Below are 25,185 nucleotides of genomic sequence, written 5' to 3'. Positions count from 1 at the left end.
TTAAAAATCGTTGTCCAAAAACGTAAATTTTTCAGCTGCTGAAGACAATCGCCACCTCGCTACTAACGAATCCATCACATTTTTCAGCACTGATTACAACCACTCTAAAAGTTAAGCACTCAATTGTCACATACCATATTATTCACTCTCTTTTTTTCTATTATCTAAGGCTTTGTCACTAGCCGAAAGTTTTATTATTTTATAACAAAACTGAAAACTAATTCTGAATTGACGGAACCTGTTCACCAGTAGCAGCAACTGCAGCAAAACTGATAAACTATCGTGTTGCCAAGACACTGTTTCGGTTCTGGAAATAAGAATTATAGGTTTGAAATTAACTGAAACCTCCAATGGTGAAAACGTGGTTCAATACTTTCAAGAGAAATGTATGTTCATAATTAATTTTTCTTTATTAAAAACAACACAAAAGACAGCTTTTTCAATAATTTTCGAAGATTTTTTCAGTGATTTAATGAAGCAACGATGTGTTTCAATGTTATTTGCTTTGACAACACTGTTCTGAGTCGGACCGTGCGTACTGCTATGTTTACCTCTTTTGTTCTCCCACCATTCTTATGAACAGCGAGTGAGACGTCAAACTCGCAGTTTCCCATAAGAACACTAGAGAATAAAAGAGACGACGAATACCGTTTGCCGAACGGTGCGGTGAGTGTATGCCCCGATAAACAATTTAGACAGATGGAATTTCACGCATCTATGCTGATACGCTATGCCGATTACGCATCAGATGCCGATTAGTAGGTCGCGGATAGGAACGCGAACTTACTGAATAGGGGGAAAAGTTCGAGGGATTTTTTACGGGAACGTAAAAAAATTCAGATTTCAGGATTGCTTAAAAAGCACCTTGAGGGTGAAAATATGTTCGGTCTGATCAAAATGAGTTCCACCGCTCCAACTTGTAAGCGGAAAATCAAAAGTTTAGCACAACAATAGTGTCTTCCAATGGTAACAGCTTGAAGAACTAAAGATAGCAAGAAGATTGGTATGCTGATATCCCCCACTTAGTCAACCCATCGCTTGTAATAAGGTAAAACAACCAGTGACCCGCTTAGACTGCTTAAAATCGGTTCTTTACCCTAATTAATATCCCCCCAGCGCGCTACTATAGCAGCTGCGGCGGAATTCATTTTTATTTTTTTTCCTTGTCTCTGTCCACTCTGCATGCTATTGGTATAGCGTCCGCGTTTAATGTGTATTGGCTGCAAGGTTGCCAACAGATTTTCCCGAAAATCTGGCGAATACGAATAAAAGTGTCTGGCAAAAATCTGGTGGTCAATTAGTCCTATGGGGAGGCGTTTTCCTGAAAAAATCTTGCTCGTTTTGCTCACCGTAGATGCAAAATTTCGTCCAAAATTAGAAGTGATGACTTTTTGCAAGACGGAGGATCGGAAATCTGGCAAAAATCTGGCACATTGCCAAATATCTGGAAGATTTTGAGCTTTGTCTGTTTGTCTGGCGCGCAATCAAAAATCTGGCAAAATCCAGATTTATCTGGCATACTGGCAACCGTGATTGGCTGAGCGATGATTTGCTCGGCGTGTGGATTGGCAATTGTTGTGTCGGATTTACCGTTGAAATGTGTGGGTAAGTGTACACGAGTATTTCACTACAAGTGTACGCCGCTCAACAAGGCGACGGCTAGGATGATTACGGATAACGACAATCTTTGCTTCAAATGTAATGATTGTGTATCAGACCAAGGTTGTAGTGGGCAGCATGATTTGATCTTGGATGTCAAAAGAATAGAGGAAGAAATGAAGAGATTATCTTCACTCTCGGACTCTGTCATTGCCATGCGGGATCAAATTTCTTCCCAGATAGATAACGCGTTAGAAAGGGGTCTGGAACAGTTGAGATTAAATGTAAATGGGTCTCTTGAAAAATTATTATGTGAGAAGTTTGAAACATTGACCAGTTCAATTATAAAAGTTAATTCGCAAGGTTTTTTAGGTTTTTTATGATAACGATGTTTTTGCAGATACCGCAACTTACGCGGAAATCGTAAAAAATCAAAGTAAAAATAAAAACCCGATTTAATCCACCTAGTGGTGAAAGGAACCTTTGTTATACGGTCTTATTTGCTATTTGAGATAGAAATCGACACGTCTTCGGAACATAATTCATCTATTGGTTATCGTTGCGTAGTGCGTTGGTTTACATAAATTTTTTGAAAATTGAATAGGTTTACAAAATTTGAACAAAATAGAAACACCTTTAAATTTTGATAGATCCTTTTTTCATGAAATTGCTGAGTAAGGATAAGTAAGTTATTATTAACCTGAGTAAGTGCAAATAAAAGTAAGTTGTAAGAGGAAATCTTATTCTTTAACATATACATTGTCTAGTAAAGTCTAGTTTATAGATTTTTGAGCTATGCATAGTTTCCTGTAATGCCATTCTATTTGAATCACATCAATAGAGTTTTCTTGAATAATTTTCATCAATTTTTATTAATCTTCGGTTACTCACGCTGTTGTATTTTGTACAAGACGTGTAGGTTTTTCAACGCCATATTGTTATAAAGTTACAAAACGTTGTTCAACTAACGTATATTCTTCAACAAACTTATTGTGCGCAAAATGTCATAATTATTCAATGCATTAATAATTTAAATTGTTGGGAAAATGTATGCAGCAAAACTATCAGCAAATGTAAAATGTTTAAAATGTATCCGTCTGCTGGTAGTCGAGTAATTCGGAGTCAAAATTAGAGTATTCTTTATAAGCAAAGTTCTACAGTTCCTAAACAAGCAAACCTACTATGTTCAGCAAAGTTGTGTATTTTTACTATTTGTACAATTTTGTAGTACATGAAAAAGTCATACAACAATTAAAAAAAGAACGAAAATAGAAAAACTGATTTTACAAATTCATATACAATAAATAAGATTTTTCTATCTTCGCTGCAGAGATAGAAGGTTACTGTCTTTAGCAAAATATCTTGTAATAATATGTTCTATAACTTTGCAGAACACATCAATGTGTTATATTGACACTGACGAAAAATATTTTATTTATTTCACTTTTAGGGGGATTAATCAAAATTTGTATTCCACCAAACGATAGAGCTTTCAATTTCAAGAAACTCTTCCAAAGGTTTGATAAACCTAAAACCAAGTTTTGCCAGTCAAAACTCTAGTGCACATGTTTTCTTTGGTTTGGGGCTATTGTGCGCGCGAGTAACTGCGTTACGATAGTTGGCGCGAATGTTCGAGGATTAATATCTTTTGACCGGTAAAACCAATTCTTATGAAATTTTGCATATATATTCGTAGTGTCAAAACCTCTCGTTTGATATTAAAATAATTGAAATTAGGTTAATTATCTTGGTTAAAATCTGAATTAATTTTTGTTAATTTTGGTGTGGTGTATACGGTTGCTCGTAACTTTCAAATTAAACGTCCAATCAAAAAATCATTTAATAGTGATCTATTAGGATATATTATCTTGCAAATGAGACTAATAGCGCATAAATCGGTTTGGTCATCTCTAAGAAACGGGCGATAATTATTACCTTGTCAAAACAGGTTTTTTAAGCATAACTTTTAAACTGCTTGTTTGTTTTCAATTAAAAATTCCGGAACAATTTAGTTTTAATAAGGGCTTTCATTTGATACTAAGATCGTTGAAATCGGTCATGTAGTTCCGGAGAAACCCGTGTCACGTATTTTTCACATTTTTGCTAATAACTTTTAAGCGAAATGTCGTATCACGAAACAACTCAATAGTGATCTACTAGACAATAACACCTTTTAAACAAAAGTAATAGCGAACGATTCGGTTCAGCCATCTCTGAGAAACAGGCGATAGAAAAAATTATTACACACATACACACACACACACACACACACACACACACACACACACACACACACACACACACACACACACACACACACACACACACACACACACACACACACACACACACACACACACACACAAACACACACAAACACACACACAAACACACACAAACACACACACAAACAGACACACAAACACACACACAAACACACACACACACACACACACACACACACACACACACACACACACACACACACACACACACACACACACACACACACACACACACACACACACACACACACACACACACACACACACACACACACACACACACACACACACACACACACACACACACACACACACACACACACACACACACACACACACACACACACACACACACACACACACACACACACACACACACACACACACAGACATTGCTCAAATCGTCGAACCCTATCGATTGGTATATGTGCCTTGGATCAATTTCGTGTTTTTCGACCAATTTTTAAACCTTTGTTATAGTATAACAAAGGTAAAATCGGGCAATAATAATAAAAGTAGCGAAAATAGTAATAGTAATAGCGATTTTAGACCGGTAAAACGTAAGATTCGACCAGTAATTGTGATAAAACCTAAAGAGTCTTCACAGGATTGTGATGACACTCGTAGGTTTTTAAAAGAACAGTTAGATCCAAGAACACACAAAATTAGCAATTTCAGGAACGGCAAAGATGGTTCTATCATAGTTGAATGTGCTTCAGGCGAAAATATAGACCAGGTGAAGAATGGTATTGAAAGCAATCTGGGTGAAAATTATAGCGCTATTGTTCCCAAGTCGGTGCCAAGATTAAAAATAGTAGGCATGAGTGAAAAATATTCCTCCGATGTCTTTATTGACTTTCTGAAAAGTCAAAATGATGGCGTCGAGTTCGATCGATGCTTTGTTGTACCAGCGATTAACGTATTAAGATATTTCAAATGTGGAGAGTTTGGACACAAGAGCATGGATTGCCAAAACGGTGATACATGCTCTTCTTCTTCTTCTTCAGCAGCATAGAGCCGGGGTGGCTCGTGCTGTTTCAAGCACTCGTCTCCATTCAACTCGGTCTTGGGCCACTCGTCGCCAATTTCCTAGTCGTCTCAGAAGTCGTAAATCGCTTTCGACCTGGTCGAGCTATCGTGCACGTTGGGCTCCCCTGTTCCTGGTGCCGGTGAGGTTGTTGAAGAGGACTATTTTCGTCGCACTGTCGTCCGGCATCCTTACGACGTGTCCGGCCCACCGTAGCCTGCTAACTTTCGCTAGATGTACGATGGGAGTCTCCCCAAGCAGTGCCTGTAGCTCGTGATTCATACGCCTCCGCCACTCTCCGCTTTCAGTTTGTACTCCGCCAAATATCGTTCGCAGCACTTTCCGCTCAAACACGGCAAGGGCGCGTATGTCCTCCGTAAGCAGCGTCACGGCTTCAAGTCCATAAAGAACTACCGGTCTAATAATGGTTTTGTACATTGTTAGCTTCGTGCGGCGGCGTATGCTTCCTGATCGTAGCGTTTTACGAAGGGCAAAGTAGGCCCGATTTCCCGCTTGGATGCGCCGCTGGATCTCCTTACTAGTGTTGTCCGCGGTCACCAGCGATCCCAAATACACGAACTCCTCTACCACTTCTAGTTCGTCACCGTCAACGGTTACCGTCCGTGGGAGGCACGCATTTGTTTCCTTTGAGCCTCTTCCTTTCATGTATTTGGTCTTCGACGCATTTATTTTTAGCCCAATTCTCCTAGACTCCACTTTCAGTCTGGCGTAGATTGCCTCCGCCGTCGCAAAGTTCCTGGCAATGATATCGAAGTCATCTGCAAAGCCTAGAAGTTGGCTACTCTTGGTAAAAATCGTGCCTCTCGTTTCGATGCCCGCTCGTCGGATCACCCCCTCAAGAGCGATGTTGAACAGCATGCAGGATAGACCGTCACCTTGTCTCAACCCTCGTCGCGTCTCGAAGGGACTCGAGAGTGTCCCAGAGATGCGTACGATACACATCACTCGATCCAATGTAGCTCTGATCAGTCGCGTCAGTTTGTCCGGAAAACCGTATTCGTGCATTATCTGCCATAGCTTGTCTCGATCGACTGTATCGTATGCTGCTTTTAAATCAATAAAGATGTGATGCGTGGGCACGTTGTATTCCCGACATTTCTGCAAGATCTGTCGGATAGTAAAAATTTGGTCCGTAGTTGCGCGTGCCCCCATGAAACCCGCCTGATAATTCCCTACGAAACCTTGTGCTATCGGTGACTGGGAGAGTACCTTGTAGGCGGCGTTTACCAGCGTAATACCACGATAGTTGCAGCAGTCTAGCCGATCACCCTTTTTGTAGATGGGACAAACCACTCCTTCCATCCATTCCTCCGGTAGCTTTTCCTCCTCCCAAATCCTAGAAATAACCCAGTGTAGAGCCTTTGCTAGCGTTTCTCCGCCATGTTTATAAAGCTCTGCCGGTAGGCGGTCCTTCCCAGCGGCTTTATTGGTCTTCAGCAGCCTGATTTCTCGTTTGACTTCTTGGAGATCAGGTGCTAGGACATCACTATCTTCCATGGGCGCTCCTAGGTTAATTTCCGTTCCGCCTCCTTCTGCGACTTCGCCATTGAGGTGTTCATCGAAGAACTGCTTCCACCTGTCGACCACCTCGCGCTCGTTTGTAATTAGATTCCCTCCCTCGTCCCTACACATGTCAGGTTTCGGTGTGTAGCCCTTTCGAGTTTGGTTCACCTTCTCATAAAACTTGCGCGTGTCATTAGCTCGGAATAGTTGCTCTAATTCTTCACGATCTCTGTCCTCCTTTTGGCGCTTTTTTCTCCTCAGGATCGTGGTCAATTGGTTCCTAGCTCGTCGGTACTTGGCCAGGTTCTCTCTAGTGGCAATACTTAGATAATTTCTCTAAGCATTTTTTTCTCTTCCACCGCTTGTTGGCATTCCCCATCAAACCAATCATTTTGTGTACTCCGAGGCTCAATACCTCCGATGGCCGAGCGTATTCTGCCCCAACCGTCTTCGAGGTTTGAAGCACCTAACTCCTCGGAAGAGGGCAGTGCCTCATTCAGTACTCGCGCGTAGTTCTCGGCAGCTTGTGGGTTGTCTAGCTGCCTGATGTTCAGCCGAGGAGGGCGGCTATGACGTGTCCGGTATACGGTGGACAGCTTTGAGCGCACATGTACTGCTACTAGGTAATGGTCAGAATCAATATCCGCACCCCGACGGGAGCGCACGTTCGTGATGTTAGAGAAGAACCGGCCCTCTATGAGAACGTGGTCAATTTGGTTCATTGTACGTTGGTCAGGTGATCTCCAGGTGGCTTTGTGGATATCCTTGCGCGGGAAAAAGGTGCTTCGGATCACCAGGCCTCGGGAAGCTGCGAAGCCGTTATCGTTTGTGTCGGTGTGCAGGCTATGGGGTCCTACCACCGGTCTATACATTTCTTCCCTACCGACCTGGGCGTTCATATCCCCGATGACGATCTTGATGTCCCGTGACGAGCAGCTGTCGTACGTTGCCTCCAGCACGCACGTTAATGATGCTATAATTGAAGAAACGGCCCTTTATCCTCAATACACACATTCTCTCGTTGATCGCCTTCCAATCAATCACGCGATCCTGCATACCGCCCAGCACTACAAAGCCCGTCCCCAGTTCGTTGGTAGCGCCACCGCTCTGGTAAAACTGGGCCTTTCCGCCACGGATCTTCCATACCTTCTCTCCTTTGCGACAGATTTCCTGCAGAGCTACGATGCCGAGTTTGCGGGGTTCCAGCTGTTCAATCAGCACCCGCTCGCAACCTGCGAAATTTAGCGATCTGCAGTTCCAAGTCCCGAGTCTCCATTCGTCGTCCTTATTCCGTCGCCTAGGTCGATGCCGAATATTCCGCTCCGTATATGCTTGAATGTTGTTAGTTTGTGTTGTTTAGGTGTGTAGCCGTACTGGGGCAACACTACCGAGTCTCATGATGGGGCTGCCATCTTATAGTGCCGAGACTCACTACCTCCTTCCCGGTTAGTATACGACCTTAGTTTCCACCGGGGTTGGTTACCCGATCTCCGCTAAGGTTGCTCGTATTCCGGCTGGTACCACGAGGAGGTCGGGATCGGAGTGGCTGGATAAGAGGCTAACGACCACTATGGGGTCTATATTCCGCATTATCCAGCCGTTTACCAACCAAGTCACATGCTCAAGGTGTAGTCTGAATCACAAGACATCGGAGTGTACGTCAACTATGTTGAAATGTATTAATTGTTTAAAAACTAATAAAGAGCGTAAAATTAACTTGGACGTCGGCTGTTAACGCACGTACCATGCCAGCCCCCTGTTATACACGATTACAGACATATTACACCACAGGTGACTACTTGATCTCATTTGATAACACCAGTGAGTGAGTGAGTGTAGGGTTTAGATAAAACAGATTAGAATTAATATACTATTGCTGGCAGACATTGTTAAAAGCTTAAGTTTAGATTTCTATAGCTCTAACACATCGAGCAGTTAAATCGCCCCAGGAGATAGTTATTAATTCCTGATTGTTTATTAAAAGCGGTAACTATTTACTTCCTTACTAAAGCAACAATAAATATATCTATACATTCATTCAATTAGCAGGACATAGTTGCCTAAAGTCATCTTTGAAGCGAGGCTATATTCGCAGTACGAGACGACTTATTGTAAGTAAAATTAATAATATTGTTGATAGAAAATGCAAATAAACTATTTTTAGTTCGAGTCACGCAAAAATCGGATTACATCGGCCATGCCGCATTTAGCTCCGAATGTTTAATTTATAAAAGGCTCTTTGAACAAAAGAAAAGCAGTTTGCGTTTCAATAAATAGCAAGAAGTTTCCGAGAAGAATGTAAATAAAATAGATTTTTTTTGTATTTTAATATTGCGGGGTTGTCAACAAACTACGTTGCACTACGCCAGATTGTTGAAGAACAACGTCCACTTTTAGTGTTTTTAGCAGAAACTCACATGGTTGAAAACGAAGCATTTGATCAATATAGCATTCCGGGATACACCGTCGCTGCTTGTTTATCACATTCTAGACATACTGGTGGTGTTGCTATTTATGTCAGAGAATCAGTTCAATTCAAGCTTTGTCTCAACGAAGTGAATGAGGGCAACTGGTTCTTGGGTATTACAGTTGTGCGTGGCATGAAGATGGGTATCTACGGTGTTTTATACCATTCACCCAATTCTAGCGACCAACGTTTCGTTGAAATCTTGGAAGATTGGCTGGAGACATTTCTTGATTCAAGTAAATTAAATATATTGGCTAAGGACTTTAATATAAATTGGCTTGATAACTCAAACTGTCATCATTTGAAGCATCTTGCGGAATTTTTCAATTTAAGGCAAACGGTAGATGAATACACGCGCATTTCCCAACATAGTAGAACTCTGATTGATCATGTTTATTCCAATTTTGATACTATTTGTGGATTTTCCGTTCGCAGCCGGTAATTTAGATGAATCTGCAGCTGTTCTTACTAATACTCTGAAGACGTGTACGAATCAATTAGTTGAAGAAAAATTTGTTTTGTTGAAAAACTCGAACAGCTGGTACAATTTAGATCTCTTGCGCCTTAAACGTAAGAAGGACAAATGGTACAAAAAGTTTAATAGATCTAATAGTCAAAATCATTGGTATAAGTACACGAACGCACGCAATAAATATTCACAAGAGATTAAGAAAACTAGATGTGAACACATTCAGAGGAAGATTATTCAGCATCAAAACAACAGCAAAGAGTTATGGAAAATATTAAACACTTTATTGAAACCTACCAATTGTAAACCGCGGTCCATAACTTTTAATGGCACATTGGAAGAGTCAGAATTGACAATTGCATCCAAATTTAATAATTATTTTGTCGATAGCGTTTCGTTAATTAATCAATCAATTGAATTGATGGATGAACCAGATGAAATAAAACGGCCAATAAATAGCAATTGTAGATTTGAAGGTTTTCAACCAATTACATTAGACGAACTTAGAAAAATTTGCTTTTCGCTAGGAAAAACGGCTGGAGTAGATAATGTAAATGCTAGAGTAATTCAAGATTGCTTTCACGTCATTAATCACACTTTGTTGGACATTATTAATGAATCTCTGCAAACTGGACATGTACCTCAAGTGTGGAAAGAATCGTTGGTTGTTCCGATTCAAAAGGTTGCTGGAACGATCCAAGCCAAAGAGTTTCGTCCCATCAATATGTTGCACACTTTAGAGAAAATATTAGAACTTGTTGTTAAATACCAGATGCTGGAATATTTAAATTGTAATTCCTTGTTGATTCCGGAACAATCGGGCTATCGAAAAGGTCATTCTTGTGAAACCGCATTGAATTTGGTGTTAGCAAAATGGAAAGACTATTTAGATCGTAAACACACAATAGTTGCTGTTTTCTTGGATCTGAAACGCGCTTTTGAGACAATTTCCAGGCCTGTATTGTTGAGAACAATCGAGCACTTTGGAATTACGAGTACTGCATTCAAATGGTTTGAAAGCTATTTGTCTAGCAGAACTCAAAGGACGGCTTTTAATGATTCTGTATCTAGTCCAACGTGTAATAATCTTGGTGTGCCCCAAGGAAGTGTATTAGGGCTCCTTTTATTTATTATGTATATAAATGACATGCGACGGGTTTTACGTTTTTGTAATATTAACCTTTTTGCAGACGATACCGTGTTGTTCATTGCAGCTAAAGATTTGCATGCAGCCGTTTCACATTTGAATGAAGATTTGCGTTCTCTAGGTAGATGGTTGAAGTATAAGCAATTGAAATTGAATATAACTAAGACTAAATTCATGGTAATTTCGCGCAATCGGTTAAATGAGAATGTCTCCGTTAAAATTGATAATGAGGCAATTTAACGCGTCCGGGAGATTAAATATCTAGGCGTGATTATTGATGACAAACTAAAGTTCAATGCTCACATTGACAATGTCATCAAGAAAATAGCCAAAAAGTATGGAATTTTATGCCGATTGAAAAACGATTTAACTGTTTGGAGTAAAATATAGCTATACAAATCAATTATCTCTCCTCACCTAGACTTTTGCCCTTCCATTTTATTTTTGGCCACTGAAACACAAATAGTGAGACTACAGCGCTTGCAGAACAAAATTATGCGTTTAATTTTAATTTAAGATGTGACAGATTTACTTCCTCAGTTTTAATGCTGGACGTTTTACAATGGTTGTCAGTGAAGCAACGAATTGTTTATCTGACTATGGTGTTCATTTATAAAGTAGTCAACGGTTTGCTGCTTCAGTATTTGTATAATCGAATTGAAAGAGGAAGAGACTATCATAGATATAATATTAGAAACGCGGATGAAGTAAGAACACCGAATTTCTTGTCAGGTGCTTCACAAAATTCGTTATTTTATAAAGGAATAAATGTTTTCAATTCGATGCCAAGACACATTAAACGTGCGTCAACGCTTGCAGAGTTTAAGAGGCTATGTATTTCACACGTAAAATCAGTTTTTTAAAAATATTTATTGACTTAGATTATAACTGACGACGTATTAAACAGACTATTTCATTTTAGGATTATTTATTTATTTATTTTATTGAATAGAAGATTGTAACTGACGAAGTTTTTTTACGAATGATCTCATTGTAATTGAAATTATATTCATATTTTTTCTTAATTTATTTATTTCTTTATTCTTGTAATGCCACAGTAACTACTATGTTCGCCACGATGGTGATGATGAATTTTTTTCTTTCATATTATAAATAAAAAAATACAAGAGTAGTCTACAAAAGTTTGAGCCTCGCGCGCGACATACGGATATAAATAACTTTAACTTCTTAACTTGACTTGACTTCTGTATATAAAACCAGTTCGTTTTTTTGCATAACTGGTTCATATTGTTATAATAATTATCTCATAGATATCACGTCTTGCTCAATCCTTTGTGGGGGTATGCGGCGGGACCATCATCATCATCATTTTGTCTGCAAGTTCCTTGTATTTCGCATTTTTGATGCAATCTGCAATAATAGATATACAGCGGACCCCCTCGTTTGGACGATTCCTCATGCAAACTAACGGGGTTAGTTTTTAATTTGAACAACTGGTAACCCTAAATATGCTGGAACTTGTGTGAACTGGCTGCCCTGCTCTTTGTTATTGTTTTGGTGGTTTGATTCAGTTGGCAGTTGCAAGCAGCGAATATTCATTCTCCGATCGGATTTCTACCATAATCGTTGGGAAAACGCAATGTGAAACAGATTAAACAAGCTAGATCAGCACAAACAAATCGATTTTATGTGCATTGTCTGCACAAGCAAATGATGGCATATTGAGTATGACGTTTGAACCATTTTTAATTTGCACGTCGTGCAAACCAACGAGGTTCAAATTAAAAAGTGTTCAGATTGAAAACGGTCAAACGAACGGGGGTCCATGGTACATGTTAGAGATGGTCGGGTAGCGGAAAATTTGCCCGAAACCCGCACCCGTACCCGTACCCGCCGGGCTCGTACATGTGTAGCTTCGGTTGATTTAGATGAACTTGCTGCAACTCCTTTGCTTGCGAACCTTCAAAAATAGTGGACGCTGTACAGCACGACATTGAAGTTGGTTGATATGCAATCGGATCAGACGGCGGTCTTCTATCCACACGTTGTCACGTCCCCGATTTTCTCCACAACTACCTGGGGACCGAGTGGCAAAGGGTGAACATGTGCATTCCATAACCTCTGTTCATTAACTCCTATTCCTACCTCTACGAGGTGCCAGCTGGGGTACGCAACTTCGGTTGTCGTACGCTAACAGGAAAGGGGGCACAGTGGCTCCCGCCCACATTAAGATGGCAGAAGGCACAGAGAACAGACATCCATTCAAAAACAAATTTTTCGCGAATTCTTGGATAAAATTACAAATTAAAATTACCTAATATGCTAGCGTCACCACCACTATAGTTTCCCAACTAAATGATTTTTTTAATTTGCACACTGACAACCTTTGGCTCCTCTGGCGCTAGTATATGTGGACTGTATGCGTAATGCTAGCGCCAGAAGCTAGCTGTTGTGAGTTTAGTCTAGAATTTTAAGCGCCTTTAGCGACATCATCACTATACCGTGGAACCCCGTTCGTTTGACCGTTTTTAATCTGAACACTTTTTAATTTGAACCCCGTTGGTTTGCACGACGTGCAAATTAAAAATGGTTCAAACGTCATACTCAATATGACATCGTTTGCTTATGCAGACAATGCACATAAACACGATTTGTTTGTGCTTATCTAGCGTGTTTAATCTGTTTCACATTGCGTTTTCCCAATGATTAGGGTAGAAATCCGATCGGAGAATGCACCCCATCGACATCTCTATATCGAGCTGCAGTGAACGTCAGCGACAGCATATCCTGGGCTCAAAATTTGACAGCGGGCCCAAATCAGACTGCTGGCAGTTGAGTGAAACGCAGTGCTGACATGCTATCTCATTTTCGCACACACGAGATGGCGGCGAAAACATGGTTGTCTGCCGATGGGTTGGGAGAATAAATATTTGCTACTTGCAAATTTCAGCGAAATTCACATAGGATTTTCATAACATGGATCGTATGAATCAGGTAAATGGTATATAATTTCGCGTTCATACGAAACGTATGATTGTCATACGCAAAATAAAGAACTTCATAAGCTGCAGGAAGAAAAACATAATAGTTCACTTTGAATTTCATACGTGTGACGTATGAAATACAGGTTGATTACCCATTTTTGGGTTGTTTATAACTTTTTCGTTTCGTCTTGTTTTATCGTGTAACGATCGTCGGCTGTCAAAAGTTTTCGTGTTTTGTTTGTTTCTGAATGTGCGCGTTATTTAAATGTGTGAATTTTTAATATTACGTTGCGAATTTAATCTTTTTCGCATTTTGTTTGCGGTCGGCGTGTTGCGGGACATAATATCGAACGAGTGGATAATGTGTAGCTAGCTAATTGTTTTTCGGCACAATTAATGCAAAGGAAAAGTTGGTCTGCCGGTAAGTTGTTTCCTGCCTTTGGATTATATTTTTCCGGCACGTCGTGTTTCATTACCATTTTCCGTTATAGTTGCTATTGGTGCAGTTTGTATGATACTACGAGCTGCTTTTCCTAAACCTGTTTCGGAACTATCTGAACGGAACGATCGGGAAGATCCGGCAAATATACGACGTTTGGGAACTTGTTATCGTGATGTGTTTGCTGCTAGAGAAGCCGGTATTCCCGCAACCCGCTAACTGATCGAACCTTCGGAATAACAAAAACAAACGGTACGGAGGAGCTTGCTGCTGCTTTGTATTACGTAGGTTTAGGAACTCATTTATCTACCTACCGCATTGTTTAAAATGGTTTAAATTACTTTGCAGGAAAACGATTAAAGTAACAGAATTCCTGATTTTATTCGGATTACGCAACATGGCACGATGAAAATGGAACTGGTTGCTGCTCGGTGCTACATAGGTAAAGAATTATGTTTAATAAGTTATCTATTTTCTTAAGGCTCAATTGTAGAAATGGTAACGAGCCATATTTTTTTTATTTTGTTTATATATATATATTTAGAGAGACACTCTGAAGGAGTGACCTGATTTGCTTTAATTAGCTGGGCTTTATTGACATAGTTTTCAAGGTTTTTAGATGACGATTTATAGTTTGTTTTAAGAAATGAGGCACTTTTTTATCTGTTGTATTATGTTGTGGGATTGAAGTGAGTTATTTTAACTCTAGTGTAGCATTCGCCACTAGGGAAAACTGGGAACGTGTTAGAAATTTAATTAGTCTTCTCATTGCCACTATGGAACAATGACAAGGGACGCACTTGATAACTTGAACTTGATATTTTTTATCTGTTAAAGCGATCAAAAGCTCACGTATTTTTTCACAGGAAATACAGGGAGGGCTTTATCATCTTCATCGATCGTAGTCTCGATAATAATGTAACTATCTGCGAAGATAAAGTAGTAGCTTGTAGGCATAATTGCGACCATCCGGTGGTAGTATTGAATTACAACAGTTCTGCGATATCCATGGATGCAGGAGCATCGAGCTTTTAAGGCTCAAGCACGCGTCATTAATTTCTAGGATTCAAAAGCAGTTTTCATGCTCAAAACACAAGATATGTTCATGAAAATTTACCATTGCGTTCTGACAGACGCAAAACTGCTTTTGAAATCCCAGAAATCAATCACGCGTGTTTGAACCTTTAAGACGCTCTCCTTTAGGAGGCGGGTTCCCATACAAATGAAATACAAATTTCTGTATATCTCAAAAACTAATCTAGCAAACGGAACCAAATTTGGTATGTGGGGATTTTTGCAGGGATGAATTTTGACGTAGGACTACGTCTTTGTTTACTATACTGGGACTGGATAGCACTTTCTGAAAACGAAAATAGAAGTGTAACGTTTGAATAAAAGATTTCAAAATTTAATAACTTCTGAACTACTGTATGAAACTGAACAATTTATGTGTCGTTGGATAGATAAAATGACCAGAAATTTTATGGAGAAGCAATTTTAAGAGAGCAATTTTAAGGAGGGCGTAAGAGGGGGGGCTCTTATACAAATGAAACACAAATTACCTCAAAACACGAGAACTAATCAAGCAAATGGAACCAAATTTGGCATGTGGAAGTTTCAGAAGGCAGGATTTTTTTCTATGGTGTACTGAGACCGTTTCCCCTTCTAAGGGGAAGGGGGAGGGCTCCCATACAAATGAAGTACAAATTTCCCCAAAACTCGAGAACTTTAAGCAAATGGAACCAAATTTAGCATGTGGAGGTTTCAGAAAGCAAGAATTTTTCTATGGTGCATTATGACCCCTTCCCTCTATAGGAGGGGGCTCCCATACAAATAAAATACAAATTTCCTCATAACTCGAGAACTAATTAAGCTAATGGAACAAAATTTGGCATGTGGGGGTTTTTGGAGGCATGAATTTATTTTATGATGGTTTGAGACCCCTCACCCAGGATAAGGACTCTCATACAAAGGGATCATTCAATAATGACGTCCATTGCTTATGGGGGGGAGGGGGGTGTCAATTTTGTGACAGGTTGTGACAAAGGGGGGGGGGAGGGGGTCTAGGCAAATGTGACATCCGTCGAAAAAAAATTGCATTTTCATCAAAAGGCAGCAAAAAAATGTTTCTCAGTCATTCATCACTCATTGATTTATTTCGATTTTCGAACCTATTGTTCCAGCTGACGGCGCTTGAAAGTCAGGCACAATTTGTCAATGTTAACTAGATAGACCACGCGTTACATTAAAGGATCAATTTACACATCAATTTCAGTTCATTTGCAATCAAAGTTTCTAGCTTTTTACTAAATAATGGATAGAAAAGTATAATGAACTCTAAAAGCTATCGTCACGACGTAGTGAAACCTGCTTCGCCAACGCAGATTGAAGCTTGTTTTGAAGCGGAGCCATGCTACTGCAATTGAAACCAAAGCTTCATTTTTTCATTGATTTGTAACAATTTGCAATTGAATGTTGTTAGAGCCCTTGTTCGTAGTTATTATTTTTTATTAATTGTTATTTTCTATTTTTTTTTAAATCATACATTAACTCTTAAAAGCTTAAGCTAGTTTTATAAACCTCTTTTACTTTCAACACGCTTTTCATTTTTATTTTGAGTTTGTGTGACGTCCAAAGGGGGGGGGGAGTTTGAGTTTTGTGACACAATCGGACAGAGGGGGGAGGGGGGGGTTTAAAAAAGCAGAAATTTGGTGGACGTCATATTTGAATCGTCCCAAATATAACAGAAATTTTTGCGTATGTGCCATATTTTCTGCTATGTAACAAGCGGTAAGGTGTGAAAATAAACTAGTCAAACCTTCTCGAAGCAAAAGATAGTGAATCGACGCCGTTACCTTACGTGCCTGTTGCCATTCATGTTAAAAGAGAAGGACATTCGAATGGCACGTCATATTTACGATGAACGTGCTTTGGCTTTAATGTTACTTGTAACCAATGGCCCTTTGAAAGGCCTCAAGGGAGTTAAAGCACAGAGAACAGACTACCAGGTAATCGATAAAAAGTGTGCAAAAGGTTTTTATGTAATCTACGAGTAATCCTTCGATAGAGCACCCCTCGAGCAGTAAGTGGCAAACTAAATCTTGATGTCACTGCCATCGCTGCTATGTAACTTCAGCACAAGGAAATATTGATAAAGGTACATGCACATTTTTTGATGCGTTTGGCAAACTATTTCTGGAGGGCGCCACCGACAGATTTTACACACAAAAAATCGATTACTTCCTTCGAGCCTGTTAATCTGTTCTCTGTGGTTAAAGTAAGACTATTGGAATATGTCAAGCTACGCATAATTATATTTAATACAATAATCTGTAGGCTGGTCATTCATTACAATTTCAACTTTTATGATGCACACAAGTGATTTTTAAAAAAAATCTATATCTTAATGGTTGCAGGCGTTGTACTTATGAACCCTCGTCCACGTATTGTCAAAGCCACCATTGCATTCAATGAAGAATTGAATCTGAATATTTCACTTTTGCTCTTAATGGCACTCACAGATTCTTATAAACATACATATGCCTGAAATGCAGTTTACATCAGTCTTTGATCTAATGATCCGATTTAGTCCTACGTCACCCTTTCGTACAACCCTTAGAGTTGTATACCTTGCAGTTTTTTCTATGGTGAATTATGACCTCTTTTTTCGTTAACGTTCCTAATGCATTAGAAAAAAGTTACACATGCATTGGGGTCGAAAACGACCCAAGTTTTGAAAGTGCTCTCATTCATCCATTTTCAATCCGAATTTCGTTTTCTTTACCTCGTTTGAAAACTATGGCCAAAAACTGGCACCCAAGGTATGTTAAGGAATATTTGTTGACTAATGGCCACTTCTGCGTCGGTTCCGGAACACCCAGTACCAGGTCCCGGGGGACATTTTTATATTTTGAGATAATTCATTTTGCGGTACATCAAATCATATTGGCTTGATAAAATAACACTAATGCCAGTGTACCAATAAAATTTCCAGCCAAAATTACCGTTTCACCATCGGTTTCGGGCTATCCGGTACCCGGTTTTTGGCGACATTTTTGGATTCCAGGGCAATTCATCTGCCCGTGTTACCCCGTTTTAAGGTTCAATATAAATACCGGGTACCGGATTATATGCGACTGACACCCCATTGTGCTTCCACAGTTATTTTATAAACGCGATGTGATTTGAGGTACCGCAAAATCCAAAAATGCCCCCAGAAACTGGCATCGGATGTTCCAGAACCGATGGTAAAGTTGCCATTTGGCTTCTAAATGACACTGTTTTACTTTCAGTCTTATTTTATTAAGCCGATGTGATTTTATATGTCGCATTATGAGTTATCCTAAAATATAAAAATGTCCCCAAAAACTGGTTACTGGTTGTTCTAGGACCGATGCTGATGTGGCCGTTTGCCTACAAAATGTCTTTATTATACTTTCAATAGTCTTATGTTATCAATGTGATGAAATTTGACGTGTCGCAATATAAATCATTCTAAAATTCAAAATTGTCCTCAAAAACCGGGTACCGAGTGTTCCGGAACCGATGGTGAAGTGGCCATTCGGGTGCAGAAGTGTCCCCATTGTACTTCCACTAGTCTTATTTTATCAAGCCAAAAAGTATAAAAGTGTCCCCCGGGTCCTGGTAGTGGGTGTTCCGGAACCGACGCAGAAGTGGCCTTGGGTGCCAGGTATTGGGCATATCTTTCAAACGAGGTAAAGAAAACGAAATTCGGATTGAAAATAGATGAATGAGAGCAATTTCAAAACTTGGGTCGTTTTCGACCCCAATGCATAATATGTAACTTTTTTTGCTATGGCACTTCTAGATGTCGCTGAAAGCTGAAACTCCCTAACAATGTTAGTTTTCCAAAGTTAGGAAAAGTCAGAAAATTTCAAGTCTCTAGCTCGTTCCGTTACTGAGTATCAACCTTTGTAAGCATGCCGATGGGTCGAAAACGACCCCAATGCACTAGGAAGGTTAAGAAGGGGGGGTTGTCCCATACAAATGAAATACAAGTTTCCTCATAACTCGGGAACTAATCAAGCAAATGGAACCAAATTTGGCATGTGAGGGTTTTTGAAGGCAGAAATTATTTCTATGGTGTATTAAGACCCCTTGCCTCTCTAAGAGGAATGGCTCTCATACAAATGAAATACGAATGGAGTCAAATTTAGCATGTGGGGACTTTTGGAGGCAGGAATTTTTTTTATGGTGAATTAAGACCCCTCCCTCCTTTAAGAGGGGGAACTCCCATACAAATGAAACACGCATTTCTGCATAACTCGAGAACTAATCAAGCAAATGGAACCAAATTTGATATGTGGGGGTTTTACGAGGCCCTTTAAGAGGGGGGGGGGGGGTTCCCATACACATGAAAACAAATTTCTGCATAAATCGAGAACTAATCAAGCAAGCGGAACCAAATTCGGCATGTGAGGTTTTCTGGAGAAAGCAATTTTTTCCATGGTGGATTGAGGTGGTGGGGGACTATCATACAAATAAAACTGAAATTTTTGCGTAACTCAAACTAATCGAACTCGAGAGATTTTAGACTCTTCCATAAAACAGTCAATAACAAGACCACCAAAAACTATTTGTAGTAACACTAGATGATTCAGCGTCTAGGTTTATTTGTTTTCCTAGATCTACTGACCTCTATTACTTTCCTTCAGTTGGGTCCAAACGAGCGGCGGCGAGTAAGATGGAAATCACCACTGCGATATGGTACTTTCCGCGAAAAGGTCATTCGAGAATTGGTTTTCCGCAAACTGGTATTCGGCGAAATGTTATACAATCACGGCGAATATTTAAATGATATCCGTTTTAGTTTTTCTGTCTAAACAATGGGGGGAGTTGTTTTCTACTTTAATGTCCGGTAAAATTGGAAATTTGTGCATTGAACTACCCATGCTTTCATAGTTACGTAACTGCCAAAAATGATTTATTCTAAGGTTGAACTCCTCAAAAATGTCATCTGAGATTCCGGATTTATGTACAGCAGTTTAGTTTGTAGCGATACGAAGTTTGTCGGATCAGCTAGTCTTCTTCAGCAGCATAGAGCCGGGGTGGCTCGTGCTGTTTCAAGCACTCGTCTCTATTCAACTCGGTCTTGGGCCACTCGTCGCCAATTTCCTAGTCGTCTCAGAAGTCGCAAATCGCTTTCGACCTGGTCGAGCCATCGTGCACGTTGGGCCCCCCTGTTCCTGGTGCCGGTGGGGTTGTTGAAGAGGACCGTTTTCGTCGCACTGTCGTCCGGCATCCTTACGACGTGTCCGGCCCACCGTAGCCTGCTAACTTTCGCTAGATGTACGATGGGAGTCTCCCCAAGCAGTGCCTGTAGCTCGTGATTCATACGCCTCCGCCACTCTCCGCTTTCAGTTTGTACTCCGCCAAATATCGTCCGCAGCACTTTCCGCTCAAACACGGCAAGGGCGCGTATGTCCTCCGTAAGCAGCGTCACGGCTTCAAGTCCATAAAGAACTACCGGTCTAATAATGGTTTTGTACATTGTTAGCTTCGTGCGGCGGCGTATGCTTCCTGATCGTAGCGTTTTACGAAGGGCAAAGTAGGCCCGATTTCCCGCTTGGATGCGCCGCTGGATCTCCTTACTAGTGTTGTTGTCCGCGGTCACCAGCGATCCCAAATACACGAACTCTTCTACCACTTCTAGTTCGTCGCCGTCAACGGTAACCGTCCGTGGGAGGCGCGCATTTGTTTCCTTTGAGCCTCTTCCTTTCATGTATTTGGTCTTCGACGCATTTATTTTTAGCCCAATTCTCCTAGACTCCGCTTTCAGTCTGGCGTAGATTGCCTCCGCCGTCGCAAAGTTCCTGGCTATGATATCGAAGTCATCTGCAAAGCCTAGAAGTTGGCTACTCTTGGTAAAAATCGTGCCTCTCGTTTCAATGCCCGCTCGTCGGATCACCCCCTCAAGAGCGATGTTGAACAGCATGCAGGATAGACCGTCACCTTGTCTCAACCCTCGTCGCGTCTCGAAGGGACTCGAGAGTGTCCCAGAGATGCGTACGAAACACATCACTCGATCCAATGTAGCTCTGATCAGTCGCGTCAGTTTGTCCGGGAAACCGTATTCGTGCATTATCTGCCATAGCTTGTCTCGATCGACTGTATCGTATGCTGCTTTGAAATCGATAAAGATGTGATGCGTGGGCACGTTGTACTCCCGACATTTCTGTAAGATCTGTCGGATAGTAAACATTTGGTCCGTAGTTGCGCGAGCCCCCATGAAACCCGCCTGATAATTCCCTACGAAACCTTGTGCTATCGGTGACAGCCGGCGTAACAGGATCTGGGAGAGTACCTTGTAGGCGGCGTTTACCAGCGTAATACCACGATAGTTGCAGCAGTCTAGCCGATCACCCTTTTTGTAGATGGGACAAACCACTCCTTCCATCCATTCCTCCGGTAGCTTTTCCTCCTCCCAAATCCTCGAAATAACCCAGTGTAGAGCCTTTGCTAGCGTTTCCCCGCCATGTTTATAAAGCTCTGCCGGTAGGCGGTCCTTCCCAGCGGCTTTATTGGTCTTCAGCAACCTGATTTCTCGTTTGACTTCTTGGAGATCAGGTGCTAGGACATCACTATCTTCCATGGGCGCTCCTAGGTTAATTTCCGTTCCGCCTCCTTCTGCGACTTCGCCATTGAGGTGTTCATCGAAGAACTGCTTCCATCTGTCGACCACCTCGCGCTCGTTTGTAATTAGATTCTTTCCCTCGTCCCTACACATGTCAGGTTTCGGTGTGTAGCCCTTCCGAGTTTGGTTCACCTTCTCATAAAACTTGCGCGTGTCATTAGCTCGGAATAGTTGTTCTAATTCTTCACGATCTCTGTCCTCCTTTTGGCGCTTTTTTCTCCTCAGGATCGTGGTCAACTGGTTCCTAGCTCGTCGATACTTGGCCAGGTTCTCTCTAGTGGCAATACTTAGATAATTTTTCCAAGCGTTTTTTTTCTCCTCCACCGCTTGTTGGCATTCCCCATCAAACCAATCATTTTGTGTACTCCGAGGCTCAATACCTAGTGCCGCGGTAGCGGCCTCTCCGATGGCCGAGTGTATTCTGCCCCAACCGTCTTCGAGGTTTGAAGCACCTAACTCCTCGGAAGAGGGCAGTGCCTCATTCAGTACTCGCGCGGAGTTCTCGGCAGCTTGTGGGTTATCTAGCTGCCTGATGTTCAGCCGAGGAGGGCGGCTTTGACGTGTCCGGTATACGGTGGACAGCTTTGAGCGCACATGTACTGCTACTAGGTAATGGTCAGAATCAATATCCGCACCCCGACGGGAGCGTACGTTCGTGATGTTAGAGAAGAACCGGCCCTCTATGAGAACGTGGTCAATTTGGTTCATTGTACGTTGGTCAGGTGATCTCCAGGTGGCTTTGTGGATATCCTTGCGCGGGAAAAAGGTACTTCGGATCACCAGGCCTCGGGAAGCTGCGAAGTTTATACATCGTTGGCCGTTATCGTTTGTGTCGGTGTGCAGGCTATGGGGTCCTACCACCGGTCTATACATTTCTTCCCTACCGACCTGGGCGTTCATATCCCCGATGACGATCTTGATGTCCCGTGACGAGCAGCTGTCGTACGTAGCCTCCAGCCTCGCGTAGAACGCTTCTTTCTCATCGTCGGGTCTACCTTCGTGCGGGCAGTGCACGTTAATGATGCTAAATTGAAGAAATGGCCCTTTATCCTCAATACACACATTCTCTCGTTGATCGCCTTCCAATCTATCACGCGATCCTGCATTCCGCCCAGCACTACAAAGCCCGTTCCCAGTTCGTTGGTAGCGCCACCGCTCTGGTAAAACTGGGCCTTTCCGCCACGGATCTTCCATACCTTCTCTCCTTTGCGACAGATTTCATGCAGAGCTACGATGCCGAGTTTGCGGGGTTCCAGCTGTTCAATCAGCACCCGCTCGCAACCTGCGAAATTTAGCGATCTGCAGTTCCAAGTCCCGAGTCTCCATTCGTCGTCCTTATTTCGTCGCCTAGGTCGATGCCGAATATTCCGCTCCGAATATGCTTGAATGTTGTTAGTTAAGTTTAGTTTAGGTGTGTAGCCGTACTGGGGCAACACTACCGAGTCTCGCGATGGGGCTGCCATCTCATAGTGCCGAGACGCACTATACCTCCTTCCCGGTTAGTATACGACCTTAGTTTCCACCGGGGTTGGTTACCCGATCTCCGCTAAGGTTGCTCGTATTCCGGCTGGTACCACGAGGAGGTCGGGATCGGAGTTGCTGGATAAGAGGCTAACGACCACTATGAGGCTAACGACCACTATATTCCGCATTATCTAGCCGTTTACCAACCTTTTCCGGATCAGCTAGTCTTATATATAAAAATGTATTTCTGTCTGTCTGTCCATATGTTCCTTACAGAATCGAAAACTACTGATCGTGATACTGATTAATAACATACTGGAAAAGCGCAAACTCAGATTGAATTTTAAATGCAAAAGAAGGAACTAAAATACGAACATTATTAAAACGTAGTCGCAGACTACGAAAATACAAAAGTAAACTAGTGAACCGACTATTTTAAACTTACTGAAAGGAGCTAAGTATTATTTCATAAAGATCTTACTACATATATCTTTTCATTAGAACTTCTAAATACATACAAATGTGTATCCTATATCCTGGAATGCATTTTTCGCCTTTGTATTTATCATTTTCAATGATTTTTAGGACTACCTACTCAGAAAAGTTAATATTTCGGAAAAGTTAATCGACCCATTCCCCAATCGATTAACTTTTCCGAGAGTCCACTGTACAAATTTCCATTTAACTCGTGAACTAATCAAGCAAATGGAGCTTAATTTGGCATATGGGGGTTTTTGAAGGCAGGATTTTTTTTCTGTGGTGTACTGAGACCCCTCTTTCTTTTAAGAAATGAAAAACATATTTCCTCATTTGGGGATCCTCACCCCTGTGATAAGTAGGAAGGATTCTCATACAAATGAAACAAGTGATGCCAGCGACGCGCCGTCGGAAGCACCGGCTACTCAGGGGGTAGCTCCCGCAGAAATCACCTCTGTCTAGGTATATTTGTTTTCCTAAGTCTACTGACCTCTATTACTTTTCTTCAGTTAGGTCCGAACGAACGAAAGCGGAGAGGATCACTCTTACGAAATGGTACTTTCAGAAGGGATAGGGGTCTTAAGTCACCATGAAAAATATTCATGCCCCCAAAATCCTCCACATACCAAATTTGATTTCATTTACTTGATTAGTTCTCGAGTTATGCAGAAATTTGTGTGTGATTTGTATGGGAGCCACCTATTCCAAAGGGAGGGGGTCTCGAATCTTCATAAAAAGCTTCCCTGGCCCCAAAAATCCCTACATGCAAATTTTCACTCCGATCGGTTCAATAGTTTTCGATTCTGTAAGGAACATAGAGCAGACAGAAATCCATTTTTATAGGCATAGATTAGTATGGGAGCCCCCCCCCCCCTTTTAGTGGGAGGAGGGGTCTTTTGCCATCGAGAGAACCTTCGGCAACCCCAAAAAACCCTACATGCAAATTTTCACGCCGATCGGTTCAGTAGTTTTCGATTCTAAAAGGAACATATGGACAGACAGACAGACAGAAATCCATTTTTATAGGTATAGATATAAAAAAATCAACAATTTTTTCTCAAACTACATTATGCGATGTAGGTTCACAAACTTCATTTTCCATGAAAATGTCATGGATCTTGAATGTTTTATGACGTAACTAATCCCGTTGACTCACTGTTGACTACTCTCCCCTACTATATTCAGCAAAGTTGCTTATTTTAGTATGTTCTCCAACATTCTGGAAGAATTTTTTAATTATTTAAAAAAAGTTCGTATTCACTGAATTCAAGGTAACCCTATTGTTATTATTTTATTAATAAACTCCTTCAAGGACACCACCCTTGAAAAGTATTTTAAAAAAAATACGGGTTTAAATTAAAATTTTCCGATAAAAATAAAGTACATAAAATTTGGACAAAATCAGAGTACTTTTAAATTTTGATGGTGCCTTATTTTATCGAATTGCTAATACATATATAAAATTTAAATATTTTTCATTAACTCTTTCAGACTTGCGGCTACAAGTTCTTGGTTTGAACACTGTGCTAACTCCAACTAAAGCACCAAACGGATTGAAACCAGCAATAGAAATTTAATTAGATCCTAAATTGAGATATTATAACTTTAAAAGGAAAAATAAATACAAAAATTAAAACAAAATAAATATATAAATTATAAACAGACTTACAGTTTATGTATTTAAATCG

At 40.9% G+C, this 25,185-nt stretch overlaps 1 long non-coding RNA gene across 1 annotated transcript; it reads left to right on the top strand.

The window, feature by feature from the left end:
- The first annotated feature begins 13,888 nt into the window (after positions 1-13,888).
- LOC128738334 (uncharacterized) lies at positions 13,889-25,106 on the top strand. Its single transcript, XR_008412094.1, has 3 exons — positions 13,889-14,154; positions 14,251-14,344; positions 24,989-25,106. It is a non-coding gene; the product is annotated as an uncharacterized LOC128738334 (long non-coding RNA).
- The last annotated feature ends 79 nt before the right edge of the window (positions 25,107-25,185 follow it).

The sequence above is a fragment of the Sabethes cyaneus genome, chromosome 2 (assembly GCF_943734655.1).
Source record: "Sabethes cyaneus chromosome 2, idSabCyanKW18_F2, whole genome shotgun sequence".
Taxonomy (NCBI): Eukaryota; Metazoa; Arthropoda; class Insecta; order Diptera; family Culicidae; genus Sabethes; species Sabethes cyaneus.
The sequence above is the reverse complement of the archived record's forward strand: the minus strand, read 5'-3'. Positions and strand labels throughout refer to the sequence as shown.